The 27,223-nt window shown below is 51.1% G+C and overlaps 1 pseudogene; it reads left to right on the top strand.

Moving 5' to 3' along the window:
- Window positions 1-20,415: 20,415 nt before the first annotated feature.
- Window positions 20,416-26,477, top strand: LOC128948597 (serine/threonine-protein kinase pim-1-like; annotated as a pseudogene).
- Window positions 26,478-27,223: the final 746 nt, after the last annotated feature.

Below are 27,223 nucleotides of genomic sequence, written 5' to 3'. Positions count from 1 at the left end.
TCAGTGTTGTTGGAAATCCAAATGCAGGGAAATCTCAGACCTTTGGTCTTGGCAGCAAAGCTTAGAATTAAACACAGGATTTGATGGGAGACCTTGGAAAGGGCTCCCAAACTTAGGTGCTAGAAGCGAGAATGCGGATTTCTTGTTTATAGCAGAGACATGGGGAGGAAAGTTGAAGTGGAGGAAAGTTTAGAGTTTTAGAGTTCAAGATCTAGAAAAAATCAAATCAGTTACAGTGGTAAACAAGAAGTTTAGGATGCAGTGCTGTAGGTTTGTGTGTCATAGCATGATTGGCTAAGGAGGCTTACACTGTAGCAGGATGTGGGAACCCAGGAAATTCCTCTGGCTGCCCTGCAGGACTCGAGACCCTGTCAGAGGGCTCAGAGGCCTTGGAACAGAGCCCAAGACCCCTGTGCCTTTGATTTAGCCCTTGGAAAAAACAATTACCAACCTTGTAGGAAGAATGACAAGCCACAAAGGTTTAAGCAGAATGACAGTGAATTTATCACAGAGTGGAGAAATAGATTTTGGGGCGTTTTAGAATGGGGCTTCAGGGGGGAAGATGAGGAATCTGGGCATGTCCAGCCTTTCTCCTTCTTCTTCTTGGCCTCCATCTTCTGCTGTGATGTTGGCACTTTTAGGCTGGTTTAGAGTAGAAGCTCACTGTCTAATGTAGATGATAGGTATGGGAAAGTAATGGCAAATATTGTACACGTAGTTGTTTTTAGTATAAAAAGATAACACCGCTCCACGGGAGGCAGAGTGCCTTAGACTGTCTGGCTGAGCGGACCTTGGAAGAGAGGAGAAAGAATTTTATAGATAAGATACAATAAACAACCTGGGGACCGGGAAATGAAGAGCTCTGACTCCTTCTTTGACCGCCGGGCTGGGAAAAGAGACTTTCAAACTTATCTTGGGGTCACTCTGACCAGCTAGAGACCCCGAGAGCACGAGTCCATAAGACGAGATACTGGAGATTGGGTCCAAAACACAAATATCCTTGTTGGCCGTGTCTTCTTGGCCAAGAAATCCTTCAAAGCTCTTGTAACTACAAGTCTTGCGGCCCTGTGAGCCGTGCGGTGGAGATGTGAGCAAACCTCACCCTTCCTGTCTGTGTAGAAGTGAAGAAAAAGCAATGGCATCATCTAAAAAACTCGGAGCTCTGCTCTCTAGCTCGTTCCAAACTCCCTCAAATCCGCCAAAGTGGCATTTAGCTACAAAGAGGTGACAAGGACTCTTAGTGCTGCCTCTTTGACTCCACAGCAGCTGCTTTAGAATCTTTCACTTAACCCTGTGTAGTCATGTGCCAGAAATGGATCATTTGAAGAAACTTTCCAAGTGACTTGCATGGAGGTTTGTTTGAAGGGTATTTGAGGAGAAAGGCTCCCAGCAGAGGTCTGGGCTTTGGCCTAGCTGTGTCCCCTGCTGATTGTGAAGTGTGCCATCAGCTGCAGGGCCTTCTGGGCTAAAAATATCATCAAGTCACTTGGACTTGCTCTTTTAGGCCTCTAAGAGCTGGACCCAATTTCGGGCACATTTGGAGACCTCATCTGTGAGTGGATGGACCACCTAGGATTTTCCCAGTTGCTGGGAATGGTTCTCCGGGTCCCGGGTGTAAAACAGGGCTCCCCAGCAACTGCGCATCAGCAAAATGATAAACAATTGTCTTGGTTTGAAGAGAGAGGTGCCTGCTAAGGAAGGCAGAAGCCTTCTCTGAAATGGAAAATGTAAATCTCCTCCCTTCAAATGATTCTCATTTAGAAATTCAAATGCTCTCAGGGAAAGATATGGGGATAGGACTGTGCCTGCAGAGCCGGGCAGTGTTTGCTGATGGTCTGAGCCCTTCCCAAAGATCCTGTGCAGGCTGTCTTAGACACCTGGGGGGGCCAGGCATTCCTTCCAGCCTGGGCCACTTTGGCTGGGCTGGGGGCGGCCCCAGGGCAGAAGGCAGTGTGTGCTAGGGCCCTGGGTGGCACGCTGCAGCACGGTCAGGCACTGGGACGGGTTCCCCATGGACACAGCCCAGCGGAGCCCGGGCTGGCTCTTGGGAAAACTGCGGCGCTGCGCCAGGAGTGGGCAACGGCCAAGGCGTGGGTTCTGCCTGCGGCTGAACCTGCTGAGCCACTGCTCAGTGGTTCAGGATCTACTAACTGCAGCACGGAGCAGCCAAAGAGAAGGAGGAGGCTCCTCCATGGTGAGGTTCCACAGGCAAAGGTTTATCCCAAGGGAAGGATTCAGCAGCATAGAGCCGCCAGCACTTCTGTGCATGAGATTTTATCGGGGTACAACTCAGGGGGGCGGATACAAAGGATTGAGCAAGAAGGAATCTGCAGGGGAGGAGCGAGGGAATTCCATCAGTAATTAGGACAGATGAGAGGAGAGGGTAGGTCACATGGGCCAGAGGGGCTTCCAGCAATAGGGAATTCCAAAGGGGTGGTGCAGTCAGGGATTGGTCCAAGGCAAAAGTGACAGGGAAGGTTGAGGAATAAAGAGCTGGATTATCTTGAGAGGCAGGGAAGGAGCTGGAACAAAGAGCGGGGAATGGCATGAGGGACAGCTTTGAGGGAGGGAAAAACCTAGGGGTAAACCAACTTGGGGAAAATACGGGGTACATGAAAAGAAACCATTCTACCATAACTGATAAATAAACACGAACCGGAACACCCCAGGGAAATGGGCACAGCATCAATCCCGTCTGAGTTTGAGAAGTGTTTGAACAACTTGGAGCAGTCACTCAAGCTTTTAGACACTACATCCAAAGTCAAGGGTAGTGACCTCTAGGTTTACATGAGTATATACTCCTGAGTATGACTTTAGGCAGTGTTTTAAGAAACTCGTTTTATGTCCGATCATACCCCAAATCCTTGTAGATTGTGTGGAATGTGGAATCCTTTTGTTTTCACTGCTTGTTAGGACTATCAAAAAGAATATTCGTGCTGGGTGACTCAGAGACAGCCTGTGTATGTTAAGTGTAGTCTACAGGGGATAAAGAGAAGGAAACAACAAGTACTAATACATCCGGCTAAGTTTGGAAATTTAGCTAGCATGAAGAATGAATAACACAAGAAGTAAAGATGGTATTAATAAGAGTCCACTAGAATGTAATTTAGCAGATGAGAAAGATTTGGGAGGAGGCCCAGAGGGTAATTTTTCATGTAAGGTAATCTGATGAAATACTCTTACCCAATGGTAGGCTTAGTATCAATTAGAAAGTGCTGAAAAGTGACCCCCTAATGGAACGTTATGATCCATTGTTACAGTTGATGTTATTTTTAAGACAAGGAGAAAAATGAGATCCAGTGATATATGCAGACATGGTTTTTACCCTGAAGAATAAACCCAAGTGTCAGAAAGAATGTGGCTTTGATTTGGTCCCACAAGACCTTTAGTCCTAACTTTGGAAACAGATAAGAGGCAGAAAAGAAAGAGATGTCATTTAGCACTCAGCATAAGGCAGAGATGTTTGAAATGGGCTCAAATTCACCAGGAAGATTGTGTTCTAGGTGTCCAAGACTTAGAGCTGAGTTAGCCCAGGCCAGCACGGGTACACTCCACCTCAGGCAACCACTCCGGCACCTGAATGAAAGCCAAATGGCCGTGAGGATGAGATGAATAATCGAGGTGAGGGGACAATTTCAGGGACCCCCAGTGACAACCAACACAAGGAATAAAACCAAGAAAGCTTGGCCTTTAGTCACCCCCTTAAGGCAAGTCTTGAGTCCCCCAGGAGAAGCCATGTGGGTGAACATCTGCTTTTCTACTAGTGACCTCAAGAGTTGGTGGCAAAAAGTTGAAAAGGATAGAGAAAACGCTAGCAAAGCAGCAAAAAGATTGGAGTTCATAGTCAAGAGTCAAGAGCCAGACTGAGGTGATAGTGATTTCATATTGACAGAGATAACAAAACCAGCAAAAGAGTTGGTGATCAAGGTGGCCAGAGCACGTGTGCAGGGACAAATTGCTAGTGGAGCCTTGCAAGGTACAATGGACCAGCTGTGTCCTACTGCAAGCCCTTTGTGGGACGCGAACAATGCAGGCAGCTGTGCAATGTTAACTAGATACCAGGACGTAGTCACATTGGAATTAAAAAATGCCCTTCCAAAAGCAATAACTTGGTCAGTAAGAGATAACGTTACACAGAGACAGCACAAGTCACCCACTGACTTTGTGGACAGGCTCTTAGCAGCTGCATGTAAATGCGCAGCCCTGCATCCCTGGTCGGATATGGGAAAGAAGCAGCAGTGGGTTTCCCTGATGTCAGGGCAATCTAGCCCAGATGTCAGGCAGAAATTTCAGAAGCTGAAAGAGCCTGTCAAGAGAGACTTAAAGGCGTGAATGAGAAAAGCATAGAAAGTGAGTGTTTATCAAGAGAGAGAAAATAAAAAAGAGCTCCCTGCAGCCATGGTGGCAGCTCTGGATTGGCACCAGGCAGAGGCCAGACGTGGGCGTGGATGAAGCAGAGGCAGGGACGAAAAGAGCAGAGGCAGAGGAGGTTCAAAGCAGCCACAGACCAAGCTGGGGCCAAATCAATGTGCATCTTGTAAGAAATCAGGACACTGGAAATAAGGCCAGTGCCCAGAGTTAGCAGACAAAGTACACAAAACTCTTGCAGCCACTCTAGATGATAAGAAATGACCGAGACTGGCAATTCTTACCCTAGCAGGTTACCGGTTTAAATACAGCTAACGAATAATAAAGAAGTTGAATTTTTAACTAATTGTGGAGACACATTTTCACTCTTGAATCAGGCACTGATACCCAAAAGTGAAAACTATCTTCAAGCACTAGGAGCCACTGGCCAGCCAGAAAATGCATTCTTCCTGAAACCACTTCAATATAAAATCAAGTAGAAAATGGGAATACATCAGTTTCTTTATTTACCAAACTCACCCAAGTCTGTCCTATGCAGGGATTTGCTTGAAAATTTGGAAGCAACAGTTCCGTTTAGAAAAAGAAAACTTCAATGGAAGGTACCTGAACACAAATGAGTGGTTTTAGCAGTAGGACTGACAACTGACACCAGACCAACAAACAAGAAGAACTAGTTAGAGGAAGTATTGAATCAGTTATACCCAAGAGTATGGGATACTGATAGCCCAGGAAAATCAAAACGAGCAGACCCTATGAAAATTGAGCTACAGACAAGAGTTAAGGCAGTAGTCAGAAAGCAATACCCTTGAAGATTAGAAGCTAGGAAAGGAATAGAGCCAACAATCAATGAAATCCCTGACATCAGGACTATTGGAAGAATGGCAGCCAAAATTTAATACTGCTACATCAGCAATAAAGAAACCTAATGGAACTTAGAGACTAGTGCCAGATTTCCAGGCAATTAATGGTTTATACCTTACTAGCTTACTAGCTAAGCTTGGAGATGATTTTATTTGGTGCGGGGAAGGTCCATGGGCAGGTGCTGTCGAGAGCCGTTCCCTCATGGTCTGAGAGACCAGCTCCCCCAGCCCACCCTGCTCTCAGGCCCGGAGGTTGTAATGTGCGCTCGACCGGCAGCCGAAGGAGGGCTCTTGACACAGTGTCTGATGCAACAGGGTTTTTTGAAGGTAGGTCAGAGGGTGCAGGTTGGGTGAGGGTGAGAAGAGGGACAGGAAGAGGCAGGAGCACAAGCACTGTAACACGACACCTAAGGCACCTGCAAGCTGCTGGGGAAGCCTCAAGTCTGCTCAGTGAGCCGCGTGTGCCCTCAGCATTGGGACAGCCACCTTTCCCTCAGTGAGCCTCACATGCCAGGGTCAGCAAATCAAGAGGCACCAGCCATGCTGTAGGTGACTCAGAGCGAGTGCAGAGGGTCATGGTGGCCAGGGGCCAGAAGCAGGCAGAAAGCCATCGGGGCTGGGGAAAAGGCTCTGCTCTGCTTACAGCGTGGGCTGAGGGCTGGGAGAGCTCCATTTCCCCCTTGAGATGTTGGAGATGGGGCCTTTCAGCCTCCTGATAGGGCTGCAGGCAGCCAAAGGAGTACGACGACACAAGGCCGAGAGCAGCAAAGCAAAGAGCCAGCCGTGCGCAGCACAGGGAGGTGGCCCAGTGCAAAGCCAGCATGGCACCCTGAAGGTGCCTGCTTCACTCTCATGTGTCCCTGGCCTGGGAAGGACAGGAATGTCCGTGGTCCAAGAGGGCCTTTCTGTGGCCCCTTTGGGCTCAAAGCTGCTGCTCTCTGGCTCAATGGGGCCTAAAGCCACAGAGCTCGGCCTCCCCCACAGCAACAGGAACAAGACTTGGATATCAGGCAGTGGAGCTCAATGCCTAAGGCTCAGGGGCAGGGGCCTCCAGTCTGGAGCACAGGGAGGGCACACGCCCAGCCCCACAACAGCTGGCCTCACAGCCCGGAAAGGCCAGGACCAGGGTTCCACGCCTGATTCCAGGGGGTCCCTCCCACTAGCCACTGACCTAGAAGCACCAGAGCAGCCGGCTGTCAGGATCAAGGCGGCTGCCAGGGGGCTGCTTATGGCCTCTGACAGCCAATTGCTCAGGGCTTAGCAGTGCCTCAGCCCCTCAGGGTCTCCCCCAGCCTGGCCAAGCTTCCCGGCAGCAGCGCCGCAGTCCCACAGCAGCGCCGGAGCAGCCCCATCCAGAGGCGCCTGGGAGCCCTCAGCAATGCAGCCAGCAGCACACGGCCAGGAGGACACGGATGGCCCTTCCTGCCCGGCACAGGGCTTGATGCCATCTCCAGGCACCGCTCTGGCAGAGATCCCCGCAGCTCCGGCCCCTGCCCAGTCGCTCTGTGGCGGGCACAAAGGCTTCAGCAGAACCACCAAAGGCCAAGGAGCTTCTGGCTATTTTCCCTGCAACACCGCACACCTGGGCAGCTGGCTGAGCACAAGCACCCTTTTCCCCCTCTTCTCCTATGCCCTACTGACCCTGTGCAGGAAAAGAAAGATCCTGGGACTCTGTGTATTGTAAGATATTCTATTCTATTCTACTCTAAGATATTCTATACTCAACAAAAAGGAAAATACAAACAGAAAAATCTCGAAGAACAAAAAGAAAATCCCTGCTGGCTCAAATGGCTCCAGCAGACAGTCTTGCAGGTCATCTCTCTGCGGAGCTCCAGCAGAACAGCAAAGCAGTGCCGCACAGACGAGGCCGTTTCCTCCATGCACTGCGGAATTGATCTCGCAGCTTACGCCATGGGGAGTAGGGAGCTCTCTGTACGGCCCGGAGAACTAAACAAGATTCAACTGCAGCATCTCTGATTGCAGGACTGCTGTCATAGGCCATTTCTTCAAGGGCTGCAAGAGAGAGGAACAGAGGCAAGGTCAGATCCCGCATGTGCAGGGAGCCGAGGAGATCCCCCTGCCAGGGCCATCCCGGTTGGCTCTTGCCATGGCCAGGAGGGAGAAGGGAGCAAGGGGATCAGCCCGAAGGTGCTGGACATGAATGGCACACGTGGCCCTGAAATCTCTGTGTGCTCTGCCCACGGGTGCAGATCCCTCCGCAGCCGGAGCAGGGCTTGCAGCTGCCCCCTCCAGCCCCCTGGAGCGGTCAGCCCGCTGCCCTCACTCACTCACCAGTGCAGATCAGCTGGAGCTCTTGCTGCTGCCCCCTCAGGTGCCGCCCGGCCATGCCTGTGAACACAGAGCCTGTCACGGTCCCAGCGGCACAGCTCCCTGCCAGCGGCGCTGCCGGCACTGTGGCCACACGGGCTGCTGGCCGGGCAGGGCTCAGCCCGGGCCCTTGCCGCACGCTGCCGCCCCAGGGCACGGCTGCCAGAGGGCGGCAGCAGCAATGCCCAGGCCAGGCGGGGCTCCACGGCGCCGAGTCGGGCTGGCGCTGCGGGGGCAGCAGGCGGGGCCAGGGCCGACCTGCGCCGGGCCGGGGAGGAGCCCGGGCTCGGGACTCACCCAGGAACCTGACGGCCGCCTCTCGCAGGGGCTCCTGTGGGCTCTGCAGGTAGCGCAGAGCCCGGCGCAGGTGCTCGGCCGCTCGGCTCCTGTCCTCTGCCAACTGGAGAGAGCAGCAGGAGGGAAGGGTTGGCGTGGGCTCAGCTCCTGGGCTGGGTGCTGCCTGCGCCCAGCGCCGGCCTCCCCTGCTCGCACAGGCCTGAGGCGCGGCCAGCAGCCGCTGGCCAAGGGCTCCCGAGGGGAGGGGGCGGAGGGCCGGCTGCTGCCCGGGGAGCCGCGGTGCCGGCCCGCAGCCCTGCCGGGCCGGGGCTCCAAGGCCACGCGGCTCGGGCCCACGGGAGCCTGGAGCAGAGCCCGCGTGGCCTCGGGCTGCAGCAGCGGGCACAGCTGCCAGCCCCGCACACTGAGCACCGCCCCCAGGGACCTTGGCCATGCTGAGGCTGGGGGTTCTCGGCTGCTCTTACCAGGCACTTGCCAAAGCTCTGATCCAGGTGTAGCATTTGTTCGATGTCCCTCCTCTTCAGGAATCTGGCTGAGGAATGCAGCGTTTCCCAGGAGGCCTGGAGAGCAGCAGAGACGCAGAGATGGCCCCACAGTCCAGGGCACAGGAGCATCCCAGTGGCACAGGCTGGAGGAGGCTGCAGCCCGCAAGGTGCCAGGGCAGGAGGCAGCCCAAGCCCCTGCCAGGGGGACAGCAGGTGGCCACAAGTGCTCACCTCAGCAACAATCTGATTCTCATCATGGCAGTGGAAGTAGAGAGGGAGCAGGCTCTGGCGCACGTGAGACTTGAGGGCCTTTCTTCCCTCTTCTGTTAATAAGTCCAGCATCTCTTGAAAGACAGCCATGGAGCTCAGCTGCAGCTGGATATCATCCTGGATGAAAGGAAAGGGCAAAAGACGTAGGCATCAGCTGCTTCAGGCCCCCCAGGGCACAGGCCTGCATCTGCACAGGGCACCAAGGGTCCGGACAGCAGCCAGTGGCTGTGGCTGTGGGCACAGAGCCTTACGCTGTCAAAGAGTGGCAGGAGCGCCTCCACCAGCTGCAGGGCGATGGGGGTGGCTATGGGGCCACCATTATCCAGGAGCAAATATCTCAGTAAAAGAATGCTCATCCTGATGATGTCACTGTCATTTTCCTCCAGGAGCTCCACAAGACTTCCAGTCAGGCTCCGCAGTTTTTCGGCCTGTGCGGAACACCACTTTGTGAAAGGCCGCCCTGCTGCCGCAGGGCCCAGAGGCCACAGGCCTGTCCCAAAGCACTGGGGCAGCTGAAGCGGGAGGCAGGAGAGCTGGGAGCAGCTGACCTAGCGGCCGAAGCCCATGCAAGGCCAAGCGACAATGTTGCCCAGCCCCCCGCTGCCTGCACGGCTTCAGCCACTGCCCCCTTCTCACCATCAAGGGATTCTTGCCCAGCACTACGAGGCCTCGGAGTGCTAAGTAACGCCTGGCCACGTGCTCGCTCTGCAGGTTCTGTGCCAGGATCTCCAGAATGCTGTCACTGCATTGGCTCAAGTCCAGGCACTCGAGGACCTGAAAGGCACAGGGCAGTGACAGGGGAGCCGTCCGGCAGGAGCCCGGAGCTGCACAGGGCCGGGCCCAGGCAGCAGCACAGGGCACGGGCTTACACTGTCCTGGCAGCTGTGGCTGTGAGTGGGCAGAGGGCTGGGAGGCAGCTCAGCCAGGCAGCGCTGGCCTTGAGGCTCACCTCCACAAGGAATGCCAGGGCAGGGAAATCCCAGTATGGCATCTCTTCTCTGAGCATGGCGAGCAGGTAGAATGCAACCGCGGAACAAAAGTGGATGGCTAAGCGGCAAATTTCTCTGAAGAGGGGAAAAAGGAAACAAGAGCCTGAGCTAGTGAGGCAAACCTCTCCCAGGCGTGACTCATCCAGTTCTCATCTTTCCCCAGCACCCTTCCAGCAAAGGGGCGTGGGCCATTTGGCAGTTGGTTGCTCATGGGCACCCTCCTCTGCCAGCCTTTTCCAGTCTGCTTGGCCGTTCCTTTAGTGACAAGGCCCTCTGGCCCATGGCCACCACAAACACTTTGTGGGCCATCTGGGCACAGAGCAGCAATGTCAGAGGCAGTGGGGAGAAGGGGGTCTCACCTGGCAAGCAGAGCCATGGCAAAGTGGTGAGTGTCAAGAGAGAGCAGCGTGTCCCAGGCACACCTGCGCTCCATTGCCACCACCACATCCTCGCAGCGGAGAAGGCAGAGCAGGGACTTCAGGGTGCGCACTGCAAACCTGTGTGCAGAGCAAAGCCCAGGTCACACTGGCAGCACTGGCTCCTTGGCAGGCCACGTGGCAGGGACAGGAGGAGTGGCATGGAGCACCTGTTGGGGCTGGTGGCAAGGCCGTGCTCTTCCTGGCATGCCTTCCAGAAGGTGTCCACCACCTCTGGCATATCCAGAGTGCTGAAGAACACTTGGAATAGCAGATGCGCCAATAGGCGGGGGAAATACACCTTCAATATCCGTGGCAGACAGGGCACCTGGAGGATCTTCCACGTCACCACGGTTGCCTGCAAAGGACAAAGCCCACCGAGACAGCGCTCAGTGCCGAGGTGTGCGTGTGGCAGGGCCCGAGCGTAGCAGGGAGAGGCCCGGAGAGACCTTGGCAGGGGGAGCACGGGGCCTGGTGGGCCTGAAGCTGCCCCTGGGCCAGGTTTCAGGCCAGCGCCTGAGGCAGGGAGATGCAGTGGGGGAAGGAGGATGGAGAGCTGCTGGAGAGGCAGCCTTGGGGCCAGCAAAGGCCAGTTGCAGAAACTCACAGCCAGGGCAAAGACAGCCGTTTCGTCCCCATCGGAGGTGCAGGTGCTGTACTCTGGCCAGCTGCCCAGCACATCCAGGAGGATCAGCTGCGCCAGCTCCACAGTCCTGGCTGAGCCCATGATGGTCTTCCACATGGCCATGGCAGCTCTGCAGGGTTAGAGCTGTGTCTCAGGGGGGTGTCAGACACAGCACCATGGGCAGCTGAGCTGGCTGCCATTTCTGCCTGGGCCCACTGCCCCCCTGCCAGCAGCAGCCCGACAGCCCAGGCCTGTGGGGACAGAGCCCTGAGAGGTGGCAAGGGAGCATGGCAGCAGGCTCAGGGGCTGTCGTAGCAGCGCTGGGAAAGGGAGCAGCCAGAGGGCCCTGGAAGTCTCTGTTGCTCAGACACCTGGGCAGGCTTTACAGGGTGATGGGCTGGGGAGGCCTGAGCTCTGTGGGCAGGTGGGCCCCGTACCTGTCACAGGATGGGGCCACACGCAGGAGCGTCATGACCGCGTCATTTGGCTGTGCTTCGGTGAGATGCAGCAGGGTCTTGTCCAGCCTGTGCTCAGCAGAATCATTTGCCATGAGCCACTGGTGGATGTAGCTCACCATGGCAGGCACCTGGAGAAGGCACGGGGAGACTTGGAAAGCTGCCAGAGGGAGCAATGTTCCCAGCTTCCCCAGAGAAGTGCTTCCCTTCCCACTCCATTGCCATGTGGCCTGAAAGGCTCACAGCAACCAGCACGCGTGGCTGGGGAGGCCAAGCAATTGCTGGGAGGATCAAAGCCTGGCCACAGGCTGCTTACTTGTTTTGGAGTGTATAAATGTTCCTCTACAAGCATAGAGAGCAAGGCAGCACTGGTCTTGCTTTGGAAGATGGGCGAGTACGGTCTGAGGCCTACGCCCGTGGCGATGGTCTCTTGCTCCTCAATTCTCTTGAGGAAGTTGCAAACGAACTGTAGGAGAAGGGCAAGAAGCCGGGGATGTTGCATGGAGTGCTGCACACACGGTGCTGGGCTGAGCAGGGACAGCAGGCCCAGCCCAGGTGGGGGTGGCTGCAGGTACCTGCGCTGTTCTGCGGAAGCGGCCACGGCTGGACTCCTGCTCCTGTGTGCACTCCAGGGCTGCATCTGGCAAAGAGCAAGCGCAGCCAGAGATGAGGGGCTGCGGGAGAGGTCAGAGAACACAGCCCAGCCCTGCGATCCCCAGGCAGGGAGAGCCCCGGGATGGCCCAGGGGATGGGGCACGACCACTGCGGGGTGTCTGCCCGGCCCCTCTTCCGTCCTGTCCTTGGGCATGTCCCCAGGGGATGGCATGGCATGGCATGGCACGGCATGGCATGGCATGGGGTCAGGTTGGCTGCAGGCACTAGTCCTGTGGCCTAGCTCTGCCACTCACCCTCCTGTGGTGGCTGGAATGGCTCCAACTGTTTAGTCACCAGTGGTGAAGCAGCTCCAGGGCCTTCTTCCTCCTCTTCCCCCCAGGCCAGATTGGGCACTCCTGGGGTTCTGTGCTTCATGTCAGTGACACTAGCTTCTTGCAGAAGAGAAACCTTGGAAATGCTCCAAGGGCACCAAGTCCCACACACTGCCCTCAAGGGCAGCTGCGAAAGAGAAGCCTCAGGGAGACCACGGGTCAGCAAGTCCTGTGGTCTGGCCTCGAGCTCAGCTAAAAGAACAACGCCTCAGAAAACTTCCAGGTGGGAGACGAACGAGTGCGCTGTGCGGGGGCTCCTCACGGCACCGCTCTGTCCTGTCCTGTCCCATTGCGTTCTCCCAGCACCCGGGCACGCTTCTATTTCTCACGTGTCACAAAGGGACCTTGGACACCGGGTTCCATTCCATGTCACAGTGACCGTGCTGCAGTGTGTCACCAAGGGCCCTTGCACACACTGCCGCCTGCCCTGGGGCTGCCCCCAGCCCAGCCAAAGTGGCCCAGGCTGGAAGGAATGCCTGGCCCCAGGTGTCTAAGGCAGCCTGACAGGATCTTTAGGAAGGGCTCAGAGCATCAGCGAACACTGCCGTGCTCTGCGGGATCAGGGCAGCAGAAGGAGCCCCCATGGCTGCCGACGCAGCCACGCTGGGAAGGGCACAGGGCCTTCCAGGGAAGCTGGCAGGGCCTCCTTGGGACACGTCCCGGCCCGTGGCCATCCTAAACCCACAGGTGTGACACGCACAAGGAACGTGTAGGCCCGGGCACCAATGCTGCTCTGAGCCCTGGGGCCTGGGCAGCGCTGCCATCAGCAGTTGGAGCAGAGTCCCTGGCCAAGCAGAGCTGCCACCCCCCGAGCCCTGGCAGTGCTGGTGCCCGTCTGCTGCCCCAGAGACCTGTGCCCCCAGGGGCTTCTGTGCCACAGGGAGCCAAAGCCCACATGCATTAGGGGCTGTGCTCCTTCCTGCAGGGGCTGATGGCAGGAGCACCTGGAGCAACTGCTGGCAATGTTAGCATTCAAAACACATAATCACATAGGGATTATATGCGGTGCTTTTTATTCAAGAGCTCTGGGAATCGGGGTATATTCAACCCAAATCTGATTCCGACCATACATCCGAAAGGATCATGTTTTATACTTTATCTTTATATAAATCCATGTTAATTATTAAACTTATATTGTTCTATTGTATACATATATTTAGCCCCTCTCTGAATTTTCAGCATAGTTTCTCAATATTCTTCTTTTGGTTATATAAGAATTACATTTAATTACTAAACAATCATCACATCTAACAATTATATAATATATCATGCTGCTTACGCAGGTGCAGTTGATCTGGGAAAGCACAAAGCCTAACATTTTAGATTCTATCTTTAACTTTTTCCAGGGCTCCACTATCATTCTCCCCCCTTTGAAAGCACTTTCACTTCACTATAGGTGTAAATGTTCACTTGATACAGTCCTTTATTCCTCAGTTCGTACTTGGTTCTTCAAATCCAGGGTTGATGTAAACATTGTCGTGGATGCTGTTACGAACTGGAGAACCAGAAGATGGTGGGCGTGGATCTCGTGTTAGTGCCTTTATTATCCTCTGGTTCCAGGACGTTTTCTTCTGTATCTCTCCCTTTAAGATGCTGTAAACGAACCAAATTGCTAAGAATACAATTAGTAAGATTATCACGCTCTCAATGATAGATTTTAATCCATGAACTCACATTCCACCCTAATCTATTAAAGATTTTTCCTAACCAACTTGTAGCCAAATCCTTTTGCTCTTCTTGTGCTTCATGCTCTATTTGTTTCAACTGATTGATGTCACATTCAACATCTGCAGTTACATTTGGGATATGAACGCAGCAATGATCAACTTGTCCCTTTAAGAATCCACATACTCCATGCTCTTTCAGGAGTAACATATCTAGGGCCAATCGATTTTGTAAAGTAATTTTTGTGGTGGCTTGTAATTGTATATTTAATTCTTTAAATCCTTCCCAGGTGACTCTTGCCAGTCTACCTACCTGACCTGTAAGTTTGTACAGCATCTCTCTGCTCTTATAGTTTGCTATAGGACCAAGCAATGACTCTAGGGCCCATCCAAATTTCACTCCACTAGAGGGTTCTTGCCAAATGTCATCTGGATTTTCATCGTCTAGAACTTCTCGTCTTGCTCTTATCTGCAGAAGTTCATGTTTTCCATTAAATGGGGACTTTTTCCAAATTGGACATAAGGTTGGGAGGCCTAAAGTATTCTCCTTTACTTTCCCGTCTACAGGCAGATATGTTGTCCAGGTACCATCACTTGCTGCCCATACAAATTGTCCTGGACCTCAGACTATAACCCTGGTACACCCTATAATTACTCTATAATTTACTCTGCCTTGTTTATGTTTGATCCCTCTGCAAGCACAACCAATTTGTAGGGCTATTGTCAGGGGTGGCATCTGCTTTATCTCTACATCATCTGAAGTGCAGTTTAAAGTTTTATTACATGTCCACCAACTTACTTTGTCTGCCCTCGTTCTGCTACTAGTGTCAGTGTTCGTTATTGCTGGATCTGTTTCATTCTCAGGGCCTTCCCACTTAATACACCAAGGGGTTTTTGCCATATATTGGAATCTTTGAAGAATACTCACACACCACACACTGTCCCAAGGTTCTATCTGATCTTTCCTATCCTTGGCCTCACATTTCCATACAAGAGTGGTTTCTGTAACTTGCCTCGATTCGGGTACCTGTTTACATGTAATTGTTTTGTTCTTTTGCATTTCAGGTAGTTTTGATGTTATGATTCTCCAATTTACTGGGTCTCCTGCTGTCTTTGGCATTGGCAGACAGGCAGTTATTCGACTGGTGTTTTGCATTTTGGCAAAATCTTTGACTAATCCAATCATTACATTCTAAGCCCGAACTGCATTAGAAACCTTTATCACCTGTGTTTCTGTTTGTACCTCTCTCTTCATTCTAGAATGAAGAATGGTTAGTCGATCATTTTGCACTCCACATCCCAAAGATATTAATAACCATAACATTAGCACAATTACTGATAGCATTCTGAAAGCAATTAAACACATCTTATCTGCAGCCTTTGTTCATTCCAGAGTTTATACAGTCTGTGATCCAGGATGGACTTTCTTCACTCAGGTATAGTGCATCCAGGGGTCCACACCGGCTACTTTGACTGCTGTAAAGGTGGTCAGTAGTACCTGATGGAGTCCACTCCACTTTTCTTTCAGCGGTTCCTCGTTCCAGTTCTTGATGTACACCTCGTCTCCTGGATGTATGTTATGGACTGGGTTCTCGAGAGTCAGTGGTCTATTCCACACGAGGATACTCCAGAGCCGAGCTAAAGTTTTCCCAAGAGACAGAACATAATTATACACTTCCTTCTTTCCTGTGATGTGTACATTAGGGTTCAGGAGATTCATATGGTTTCCCATACAATATCTCATAAGGACTGACTGACATCCCACTCCTAGGCTTTATCCGAATCCTCAACAGTGCTATTGGCAAAGCCTGGGGCCACTGCAATTTGGCTTCTTGGCATATTTTACTGGTTTGCCTTTTTAGTGTCTGATTCATCCTCTCTACCTGTCCAATTGTCTGGGGTCTCTCCGAATTCTTCCTAGCTGTGCTTGTCGCCTGGCCACTGGGTTATTTTTCAAGCAGATATCACATTTTGTCATTACTGATTTTGCCATTGTTAACATCCGTACTGAAATTAAACTCTGCTTTAGCAATTTTACCAATGCCTCTGCTCCCCAGTGACATTCATTATGTTTAATTTATAGAACTTCTCTCATTATCAAGGGGGGTACCACTATTTGTCCTTGTGCAGTCACATACCATCCCTGTGAATTCTTTTGTGCATTTAGCAAATGTGCCAGTCTCTCATCTTCTACTGAATATTTTGGTTTTGGAGGCAAATTGAATTGGGATATATTAAGCTTCAAAGGTATCAATGCCATTGTTGTTTGTACCTCTCGAGCAACCTGTCGGGCTGCCCAGTCTGCCTTTCGATTTCCCTCACAGATTTTGGAGTTTCCTGATTGGTGTGCTTTGCAGTGTATGATTGCCACTTGTTCAGGTTTTTGCACTGCCTTTATCAATTGCAGGACTGCATCCTGATGTTTAATGTGCATACCCCGAGAAGATAACAGTCCTCCTTCTTTCCATAGTGCTCCGTGTACATGCACCACTCCAAAAGCATATTTTGAGTCAGTCCACATACTTACCTTTTTCCCTTCACTTAATTCTAGTGCCCTGGTTAAAGCAACCAGTTCTGCCTTCACGGCAGATGTATTTGGTGGTAATGCCTTTGCCTCCACTGCTGTATTGACTGTTGTTACTGCATATCCAGCGTATCTGGTTCCGTTTTCCACGAAGCTGCTCCCATCTGTAAACAGCTCCCACTCAGGCTGCTCTAGTGGGACATCTTTCAGGTCTTCTCTTGCTGAATGGGTGTACTCTATTACTTCTACACAGTCGTGTTCTAATGGGCCTTGTTCAGTTGTGGTCCCTAGGAACAAAGCTGGATTCAAAAGGTTAGTTGTTTTTAATGTGACATCCTGCTCAGTCAGGACTACATGGAATTTCATCATCCTGCTGGGAGATAGCCAATGGCCCCCCTTTTGTTCTAAGACAGTGGTTACCATGTGTGGTACATAGACATCTATGTGCCTTCCCATAGTAAGTTTCCTGGCTTCTTGTATCAGGATCACAGTAGCTGCGACTGCCGGCGGACATGGGGGCCACCCGGCACTTATGTTGTCGAGTTGTTTGGAAAAGTAGCCCACCAGCCTTTTCCAGCTTCCCAGATGTTGGGTCAGGACTCCCAGTGCTAGGCGCAGCCTTTCATGTACAAACAACTGAAAATCTTTAGACAGATCAGGTAACCCTAATGCTGGAGCAGTTGTCAGTGCTTCCTTTAATTTTAGGAAGGCTTCTTTCTGTGGTTGCCCCAGGTGAATGGCTGCATCTTCTGAGCTTCATACAGGGGTTTCGCAATCAGTCCACAGTCCATGATCCACAAGCGACACCATCCTGCCATCCCGAGGAAGACTCGCAGCTCATGTAAATTCTGGGGCTCTGGAATAGCACAAATAGCTTGGATATGGTTAGTACCTAGTTTTTGTTGCCCTTGTGAAATTTAAATCTCAATGGTTACCTTTATACAGGTTACTTTTTCTTCTGTAGCTATTAGTATATCATCAACATACTGCAACAATAAGTATTGGTCTCTTGGTACTAGCCCATTTTCGGTCCAAATCTCCAGTTCCTTTGCCAGTTAGTTTCCAAATAGGGTCGGCGAGTTCTTGTCGTGTCCAGGTGAGCTGGGTCTTTCTTCTGTTCCCTGGGTTTTCCCACTCAAAAACAAACAGTTTCCTACTTTCTTTCTCAAAGGGTATGCAGAGAAAGGCATCTTTTAAATCAATTACAGTAAACCACTTATAAATCCCCTTTACGGATGTTAGCAATTTGTGAGAATTTGTTACCACTGGATAAATGTCCTTTTTATTTATTGCTCTCAAATCCTGCGCTAACCTATATTCAGATATTTGTTTTCTTTACTGGAAATATTGGTGGATTAAATTCTATTCTATATTTGTGGTGAGTTCTTGAACCTGTTCCACAGGTTCAGCTAGTTATATTCTCCTAACACCATGGCTTTGGCAGCATTTCCCTGCTTGAACTGATTGCCCTGGTCAAACTGGTTATTCAAGCTTGGACAATTTCACTTCCAATGCCCCTCCTGCTTACAATACACACATTGATTCAGGCTTAACCTTTGTGTGACTGGTCTCTTACCGCGGATATTCCTGTTACATCCCCTGAAATTTGGGTCACCTTCTCCTTGTATTACTGCCAATAGATTCTGCTGCTGTCTGTTACTAGCTTCTTTTTCCCGTTTGCTATATGCCATCCAAGCAACCTCAAGTAACTTATCCAAATTCCTTAATTCTTCCCCCTCTGATTTTTCCAATTTTCTACGAATGTCATCCTGTGATTGGCCCAAGAATATAAGAGTGAGCTGAACCTTTGCTTGCTCTGTATCCATTTGGAGGTCTGTATATTTCCTTGCTACCTCCTTAAGCCTTTCCAAAAACGCAGTGGGAGATTCCTTCTTTTCCTGTTGAACCTCATATAGTTTGGACCAATTTATAGTTTTGGGCACAGCGTTCTGAACTCCTATTTGGATCCACTCTTGATATTTACATAATTTCCTCATATCGCACAATAAATTAGGGTCACAATTTGGATACTCAATTGGGAAATTCACATCTAAATTCCCTGTTACTAGCCCATATCTAATATCTTCTCTTGCCCTCTCTTTGGCTGCCTTAAGTACCATTTCTTTTTCAGTAGAATCCATCAGAGTATCTAATATTACTTGTATGTCATCCCAGTCAGCATTTTGAGTTTTCATAACCATTTTTACTACGCGTGCCATTTTATCAGGATTTTCTCTATAAGTTCCGGCTGACTGTTTCCAAATAACTAAGCCTGCAGCGGAAAAAGGAACTTTTACAAATACTGGCCCTTCCATTCCGACACCTTGTTGTAAGGGGGCAATCACAGTCCGTTTTTGTTTGCTTATGCCTTTTCTATGCACAACTGGGGCGAGCTTTGACCGACTCCGGGTTCTGTGGGCAACTGGGGTCACTGATTCATTACCATTGCTATCTTTTTCATTCGCATACCTCTTTCTCCTTTCTATCACAGTTAGGTTTTGCTCATCTTCCGAGGAAGAGGGACCGGGTGATGATGGGAGAGGAGGATAAAGAGGGAAAGGTGTACTAGACGAGACGGGCTCAGGACTAGGTGGGTGAGGAGCAGGTAGTGGGATAGGGACAGGTGAAACAGGTGAAACAGGTGGGATAGGGTTAGGTTCTCTTGTAGCTTTCTTAGCTCCTATTGGAGCTACTTGTAATTCAACATCTGTATAATTTTCCCTACTCAAGCTTTCTTTCAATGCCAAGTGTTCTAAACAACGTTCCTCACAAACCCCACACTTTGCAGATGTTTTAACCACTAATAATCCACATTCATCCTGCCATTCTGGCTTTCCCTGTAAATAGAAAACCAGATCAACATATGGGACTTCATCCCATTTTCCTTCTTGTTTACAAAACGACATTAATCGCGAAATAGTGTTATATTGCAGAGTACTGTATTTTAGCCATTTTTTGCCATTCTCCAAGGCATATTCTGGCCACCATGAATTACAGTAATCAATCAACTTAGTTTTACGTAATTCTTCCCCAAAGTTACCCTGTTTCCAATGTGCTAATAAGCACCCCAAAGGAGAATTTTGCGGGATAGGGGTGTTACTGCCCAAAATCCCTTTAAATTTCTCCATTTCAATTACACCACAAATGCTGAACCCGCAATGCTTTTGTGATTGTCTTATGGAACGGCGCCTAGGCTTGTACCACCAGGAATTCCTTTAGCCCAACCAAGCGTAGCTTTTGCTGTGTCTTATTTGGCAGGCATCCAAAACCAAACCAAAGTAAAAAAAGCACCTTACCTTTCTCCTGGGGACGTTGTGAGCGGCAGGAGCGGTCACGGCCAATGGGCTCCCCAAGAATCCCTCGGTGCCGGCTGGAGCGTGATCAAGTCGCGAACTCACTCAGCAGCACTCACAATGGTTCCATCTGGGTCGCCAAAATGTTAGTGTTCAAAAACACATACTCACGTAGGGATTATATGTGGTGCTTTTTATTCAAGAGCTCTGGGAATCAGGGTATTACCCAAATTTGATTCCAACCATACATCCAAAATGATCATGTTTTTATACTCTATATAACTTTCATGTTAATTATTAAACTTATATTGTTCTATTGTATACATAAATTTAGCCCCTCTCTGAATTTCCAACATATTTTCTCATTATTCTTCTTCTGGTTATATAGTAATTATATTTAATTACTAAACAATCATCACATCTAACAATTATGTACTTTATCATACTGCTTACGCAGGTGCAGTTGATCTGGGAAAGCACGAAGCCTAACATTTTAGATTCTATCTTTAACTTTTCCCAGAGCTCCACTATCATGGAGAGAGCTGATGTGGCTAGCAAAGGAGCAGGTGCAGTGTCCTCTTGCATCTTTGTGCTGTAGGTTTTTGAACTGATAGAAAGGAATGGGCCCCCAAAACTGCAGAAGCCCAGGCACCACTCGGCTCTCCTGCACAACTTCCTCCACTGCTGCCTGCAGGCAGACGAGGACAGGCGCTGCTCTGCCCAGGAACTCCTGCAGGTAAGAAAAAGCAAAGGGGCAAAAAGCCCTATCAGCTGAGGACACCTGCATGAAGGGATGAGGAGGAGTGTGGGCCACGTGGCGCAGACAGCTCCCAGGACAGGAAGGTGCAGGGGGACATGCTGCCCTCGGTGCTCTTGGTGTGTCTTCCTGGTAGCCAGGGAATCCTGCTTGAGCCCGTGAGGATGGGTCCTGGAAAGTAAGAGTTCCTTTCTTTGTTCTTTTTCTTCTGGGCAGCATCCCTTTGTGACCTCAGGCCATCCTGCCTCCATCCTGGCTGCTCTGATCATTTCAGCCAAGCAAGTGCAGGAAGACTGGAGAGGAGACACCTGCACCTGAGGAGACCCTTATGCCCCGCCAGCTGAGAGGAGGGAAAAGGGGATGTGTCATCTTGAGGCAGAGCTTCAGCCATCCCCCAAGTATTAAGAGGAGCTGTGCCCTAGATAGGAAATGTGACATTTTTCATATTTGCTCAGTTTAGGTCTTAGGTTAGGTTAGGTTAGGTTAGGTTAGGTTAGATTACGTGTGTGTTAGGTTAGGTTAGGTTAGGTTAGGTTAGGTTGGGTGTGTTAGGTTCCATTTAAAACTCTGTTGTTTTTTCTTTCTCAAAAAGATGAACGTTTAAAAAATTAGGAAATATAGGGATCAACTTCTAAGGACTATGGTGCTGTTGGCACACTATATACAGCCACAAACGGAATGGGACACTCTGAATCAGTGTCATGAGCTGTTTATTTCAAACATCAGTCTCAGTACATTGTTAGGACAATGGAGACAGGATATGTTTACAGCTCGCTGATTCAAATGGAATGCCAAGGAAACGTCACATTACAGGGTAGCATAAAACCCTCTCAGCCTAAGTTTCAGCCAATCACACATAGAGCAAAACATATTGACAATAATTCTATCCAATCATATGAAACACACGTAACAGTAGTTAACAAAATAAGGACTTATTTTCTAACACAATGGCTCGTTTATGAGAGACAAAGCACAGAGGCTCATTCATACTAACCTTCTAAAGATATACATTAAATAAACTTGTTGCAACCTATAAGGGTAAATCACAGGGGCTTATTGTTCTATTTCTCATGTCTGCTCTACTGCTTAGAAAACTTTTTGCTGTATTAGCAATGTTCACAAATCTGCTGTCTGAGGCCTGTCTTTTTTACCACTTTCTCAAAACCCTCAAATTTTATGAATCCCAACATTTGGAACATAGATAGCTTAGATAATAGAGGATTGTTTAGCTTAGAGTAGAGTGTTGTTAATTTAGGGAAGCTCTGAGGTATCTTTTAAGTAGAAACGAAAGAATTGTCATAATAAGAATTAAGCTGTGAGAGGAAAAGCTGGGCTGCAGCCCAACTGGAGCCTGCAGGTGCTCCAATCTGTCAGCCTGAACAGGCCACCTGCAGGACAGAAGGATGAAGATGGAGAAGTGGCGAGGGGATACTTTGTTTCAACCCGAGTGCCAATAAAAGTCTAAAATATCCAGAGTGTTGTAAGACTCCCTTCCTTGCCAGGCTGTAGCTAAGGGGACAGTCCCTTTCAGAGGCCCAAAGAACATAGTGAGGTAAGCAGCTTTGCTTGCCTGAAGTGTGGAATGCCCGTGGGAAGCTGAGAGACTTGTGGGTAATGAACGCCAGGAGATGAGCTCACATTCAGGACAACACTAGGAGGCAGATGTGCAGTCCTTGCTGGGCCTCTTGTCTTGGAGATGTCAGGGTGATCAGCAGCAATCACCATTTGGTTCCCACCCTCCTCTCACTATGTCACCTATGGGATGGAATGGCATTGTCATAGCGGCTTCTGGCCCTTCCTCCCTGATTCTCTTTTCCTCCCTTTTCAACCCAGAGTCCCAGGGCCCATCTGGGCCAGCCTCATCCCCCACGGGTGTGTGCAACCACCAGGGCCTCCTCAGAGCCCCATTCCCACTCTGCTGCTTCCTTGGCCTTTTCCCACATCTGGGCCAGCCTGCTGTTGCCAGCTGTTGGGCACACACACACACAGCATACCACACCTATCAGGGAGCAATTTGATGCAGGAGCCCCTGCTAACCACGGCTCACCAGCCCGGCACTTTTCCCACCCAGCTGTGGCTCCATATGGACTCCATCTGCTGGGATACCCACTGTGAGGGACTGCTCAGGGCCTGGATGCTCCTTGAATGGTGCCCACAGGCCTGATTTCCACACCTCCCCATTCCTCCTACCCCTAAGGCTGCCTCAGCCTTCTAAACACAATTTTTCTTACTCTAATGGCTTCCTGTGCTTTACCGCATACTGTAAGCAGGAGTACACAGTTTTGATTGTCTTTAATCTAGAATTAATAAAAAGAAGTTGGAAGTGCTACAAGAATTTGTCATTTCAAATTTGAAGCAACTGCAAAAAGTAGAGAAGCTTTCTGTGCAGCTTTTCAGTGAATTTAAAGTCTCCTTCCTCTTCACTCACTTTCAGCATATCTGTTGATTTTCCTTTGCTGTCATCTCTTAAGCTTCATCACTTGTCTATGGATTTGTAAAAACACCCTGAAAACCCAACCCAAATTTACTATCCTTTGTATTTCTCCTCTTCTGGAAAAGCTGAGGCTCCTGTGATCTTCTCCTGTGATCTAAACTGTGATTCCCACCTTGGCTCTGGCTAAGAGCAGAACAAATGGAATTTGTTACCTGCTAGTAAGATCTGCTAGCAAAGGTCACAGTTAGAGCTAAGCATGATGCTTCTCTCCCTCCGTTGAATACACATCTTTGTGTCTAGGCCTGGGGATTTCCAGGAGCACCTGGAAGCTACTGCCAAGGACAAAAGTCTCACTCTTGCTGGTTTGGACATGGATTTTTTGGTAGGATTTTGATCTACATCTACAGTGGCCTACAGGAACTGGATCTTTGACACAAAGTGCCTTCAAGCAACATTTCAAAGCATAGTGGGCAATGAAGTCCAGATACTAATGAGTTGTGGTTTGCTTGAACTCTGTGTAACATCTGGTACAATATCCCAAAACATGTCATTTTTGAGTGTTTCAGGCATTTAAAATTCAGGCTTATTCTTGTCAACACTTTTCTTTCCTCCCTTCAGAAATCTGCATGCCCAGGTACTAATTTCTTTCTCAGTTTGTTGACAAGTTACCTGTCAGATAATACTTGTTTCTTGACCCAGAGATGGGGCAACTGTCGCCATTAGGCCAGACGTGAAATACACATGTGATCAGGGTACGAGAAGAAAAAAGTTTTTTTTATTTTGCGTGTTCTCTGGCTTATACGCTCTTAACCAAGTGTGATCTTAAGTCCGCCGCTTGCCTTGGCTTGCAGGTGGCCATCAAGCGAGTGTCCCAGGAGCGCATCTCGGAGTGGGCGCGGCTGGTGAGTGAGCGGGGCCAGCGGGAGGAGCCGGCGGGGCGTGCCGGGCGAGGCCCGGCAGGGCGGCAGCGAGGGCAGCAAGCGCAAGCGTGGAGTGAGTGGAGGCCGCGCAGCGCCCCGGGCCAGGCCATGGCGAGCCGTGGCGGGGCCGGGCAGGGGCTGCCCGAGGTGCGGTGCAGCATCGGCCCCGCTGACGGCATTGCGGTCCCCCCGCAGTGCAAGGGCGCCCTTGTGCCCCTGGAGCCGGCGCTGCTGTGGAAGGTGTCGCGGCCTGGCTTCCGCGGCGTCATGCAGCTCCTGGACTAGTTCGAGGTGCCCGAGAGCTTCGCGCTGCTCATGGAGCATCCGCAGTGCTGTCAGCACCTCTGGTACTTCCTGCACGAGCGGCGGTTCCTGACGGAGGCCATGGTGCAGGGGCTGCTCCGCCAGGTGCTGGAGGCCGTGTGGTGCAGCAGCAGCCGGGGTGTCCTGCACCGCCACATCAAGGCCGAGAACGTCCTCATCTACCTGGCCACAGGTGAGGCGAAGCTTATCGACTTTGGCTGCAGCACGATCCTCCAGGACACGTTCTACACCCAAATGTCAGGTGAGCCCAAAGCCGGGGCCCAGCAGGGCAGCAAAGTTCCCCCCTCGGCTGGCAGAGGGGGAAGAGGGAGGGAAGGAAGGAGGGAGGGAAGGAGGGGGAATCCTTCTTCAGCCAGCTGTAGCCAAGTTGCTTTTTGGCAGGGCAGGGGCTGGCTGTTGTGGAACGGGAGCTGGCTGGGAGGGAGGGAGTAGCATGGGCCTGATGAGCTGCGCCTATGTCCCATAGGAACATCAGAGTACAGCCCACTAGAGTGGATCCTCTTTGGCTGCTACCATGGCCAGCCAGCCACCATCTGGTCCCTGGGCATCCTGCTCTATGAGCTGGTCTGCAGGCACCTTCCATTCCACACCAATGAGGACATCGTCCGGGACCAGCTCTTCTTCCCGCCACGGGTGTCTCAAGGTGGGGATGCACCTTCAAGGCATGAGGGGAAGAACGGGATTGGGAGGGGCAGCTGGCGCATAAGCGTCCTACTCTTGCAGCTGGTGAGGAGTGGATCTCCTGGGCTCAGCTGGAGGAGGTGGCACCTGTGCCTCTGTGCTGGTGTCCTCTGCAAGAGAGGATCAATAGGAAGCTTTTGGCTGTAGCTCTGAGCACTCCTGGTGGCTTGGGCATTGTGGAATGTGGGAGAGCATGGACAGGAGCCCCTTCCTGCTGAGCGGCGGTTTCTGGTTTCTCTCCGCAGAGTGCCAGCACCTCATCAGGTGGTGTTTATGCATGGACCCCACAGACGGGCCATCACTGGAGGACCTTTTTGAGCATTCTTGGCTGCAGGAGCCCTGCCTGGCCCAGGAGACAGCAGAGATTCATCCCTGTGCACAGTAGGATCCAGGAGCCAGCATGTAGCAGCGGCACGCGTCTTGTGGCGCTGGAAGAAAACCCCAGAGCATTTCCCTGTGGCCACAGCGCTGAGGAGAGAGCGCAGCCGAGGAGATGCTTCCGCTGGTCCCCGTGAGCTGTGGAGGGAGCGGATCGATGCTGCCCATCCCATTGGAGAAGTGGTGGCAGTGCGGTGAAGGTGCCACAGACTGGGACAAGGGAAACATCCCCCTGCAGCTCAATGGCATCGTGACGTCCCCACAAGCTGAGGTACAGCTGGCATGTTCTTCTGGAGCACGACGTGGAGCTGGGAACACCATCCTGGAGCCCATTGTCTTTGGCTGTGGCCCCTGCCTGGAGGACACGCTCTGCGCCCCGATGGAATCAAGATGAGTCCCCAGCCGGCACCGGGGCGGGGGGATGCTGGTGCTCCCAGGCACGGCAGGGCTCGGCCTGGCCATGCACCGGAGGTTCCCCGCTCGGCAGCACTGGGGAATATTAATTGTTCCGCCGGCCGCTGAGCTGCTTTTTGGCGGGACACGGGACTGATGTTGTGGAAGGGAAGCCAGATCTTGGCCTTGCTGACAGCTTCTGCCAGCCAGCCTGGCACGGGCTGAGGTGGGGGCACCCAGCCTGACAAAAGCATCCATCCATGTGGATAGGGGCAGCAGAGGGGGCAAGTTCCGAAGCAGTGCCCCAGCTGGCCTGCTCTGCAGGCCCTTGAGGAAGGAGCGCCTTTATGGGTGGGAAAGGTGGGGAGTGCCTTTATGGGTGGGAAAGGTGGACAGATTTAATTCTCCCATGGAGTGGTCAGACCCTCCTCAGGCCCGTGAAACAGTGACAGGCTTTGTGCTTTTTCTTGTTTCCAGGTCTTGTTTTGAATTGACTTTAATGCAATTGTTCTTTGTTTTCCCCAGGAGGATTACACCTGGTGCCCGGACCGGACAGGGAAGCACCTGCAGCATCCGGGGAGCGCGTCCAGTGCCAGCGCTACCCCAGGGGCCAGGGTCTGCAGAGACAGCCCCTTCCAGAAGGATGAGGACCTGGTGCATGATTGGCTCCTCTCCTGGCAGCAGCTCTCCAGAGGTGGGCACCCGGCTCCACAGCTGGGCTGGCAGAAGGGCTCCGGGCAAGCAGCAGCGGGCACACGGGCATGCCGCTCCTGCAGCTGCTGAGGAGGTTGCTGTGCCCTGATTAAGCAGAGGAGGTGGAACGTTGCCTGCCCCACTGCCCTTCTCTAAAAACAGAGAATGGTTCGGGAGGTTTGGGCTCTGAGCACAGCCAGCAGCCTGGCCTGGGCACAGCCATGGTGGAACAGGGGGACAGGAGCCTGCTGTGACTGACCGTGGCTCTCTGGTTTCTCTCCGCAGGCTGCCACCACCTCATGCCATGGGAACAGCCCCGCTCGGCCTGCCAGGCTGAGAGGGCTGGAGGGTGGCCGGTGTTCATTTGCTGTCAAAAATAAATTGGGATTTTTTTGTCATCGTCATCATTGGAGAATTTCTTTCATCCTTTTCCAAGCTTTTGGCCTCCTGTGATAGATGGATGTGATTAGTTCTAACAAAATTGTAATTATTTCAATATTTTTGGAAAATAATTGGAAAGGTATATGTGATTAATGTTATGAAGAAAATGGGTTTCTTTGTAGATGATACCTGTGGGAAACAGGATACAGGAGATTGGAATGGCCTTGATGAACAAAATTTAGGAAGCCTCCCAAGTCAGAATTGGCATCAAGACAAAGTTAAGACAACTCCCAGGACAGGATCGGCCGTGACATGAATAACGCTGGGACAATTCCAGACAGGGAGTCTAAAATAGTGCTCTTATCTATAAAATAATGAGGCTTAATTGGAGCATAGTGCTTACTTACATAACACAGGACTTGGGGCACAGGCACAACCTGTCAAGTTATTCAGAGGACAGCGAGGAAGACTGTCAGCCTTCATCCAAGGAGAGCACCAAAGAGCCAGAAGCCCCCTTAGCCACAGCGGGAGCATGTGCTGTATGTGTGGTGATGTAGATTTCAGGAATTGGAAATAGGAGGAGATTTACAGGAAAATATTGATGAATATGTATTAGCACACAGTATATAAGCTGTGTTTGGATTCTTTTGCCTTTTGCATGTGAGGCAGGGTGGGAAGCCCTCCCCAAACCCCGATCGATCG

The sequence above is a fragment of the Melozone crissalis genome, unplaced genomic scaffold, assembly GCF_028551555.1.
Source record: "Melozone crissalis strain CALT ecotype California unplaced genomic scaffold, PUWL_Pcris_2 ptg000139l_1, whole genome shotgun sequence".
NCBI classification, from domain to species: Eukaryota; Metazoa; Chordata; class Aves; order Passeriformes; family Passerellidae; genus Melozone; species Melozone crissalis.
Note: the sequence above shows the minus strand (reverse complement) of the source record. Positions and strands in the feature narration are given on the sequence as shown.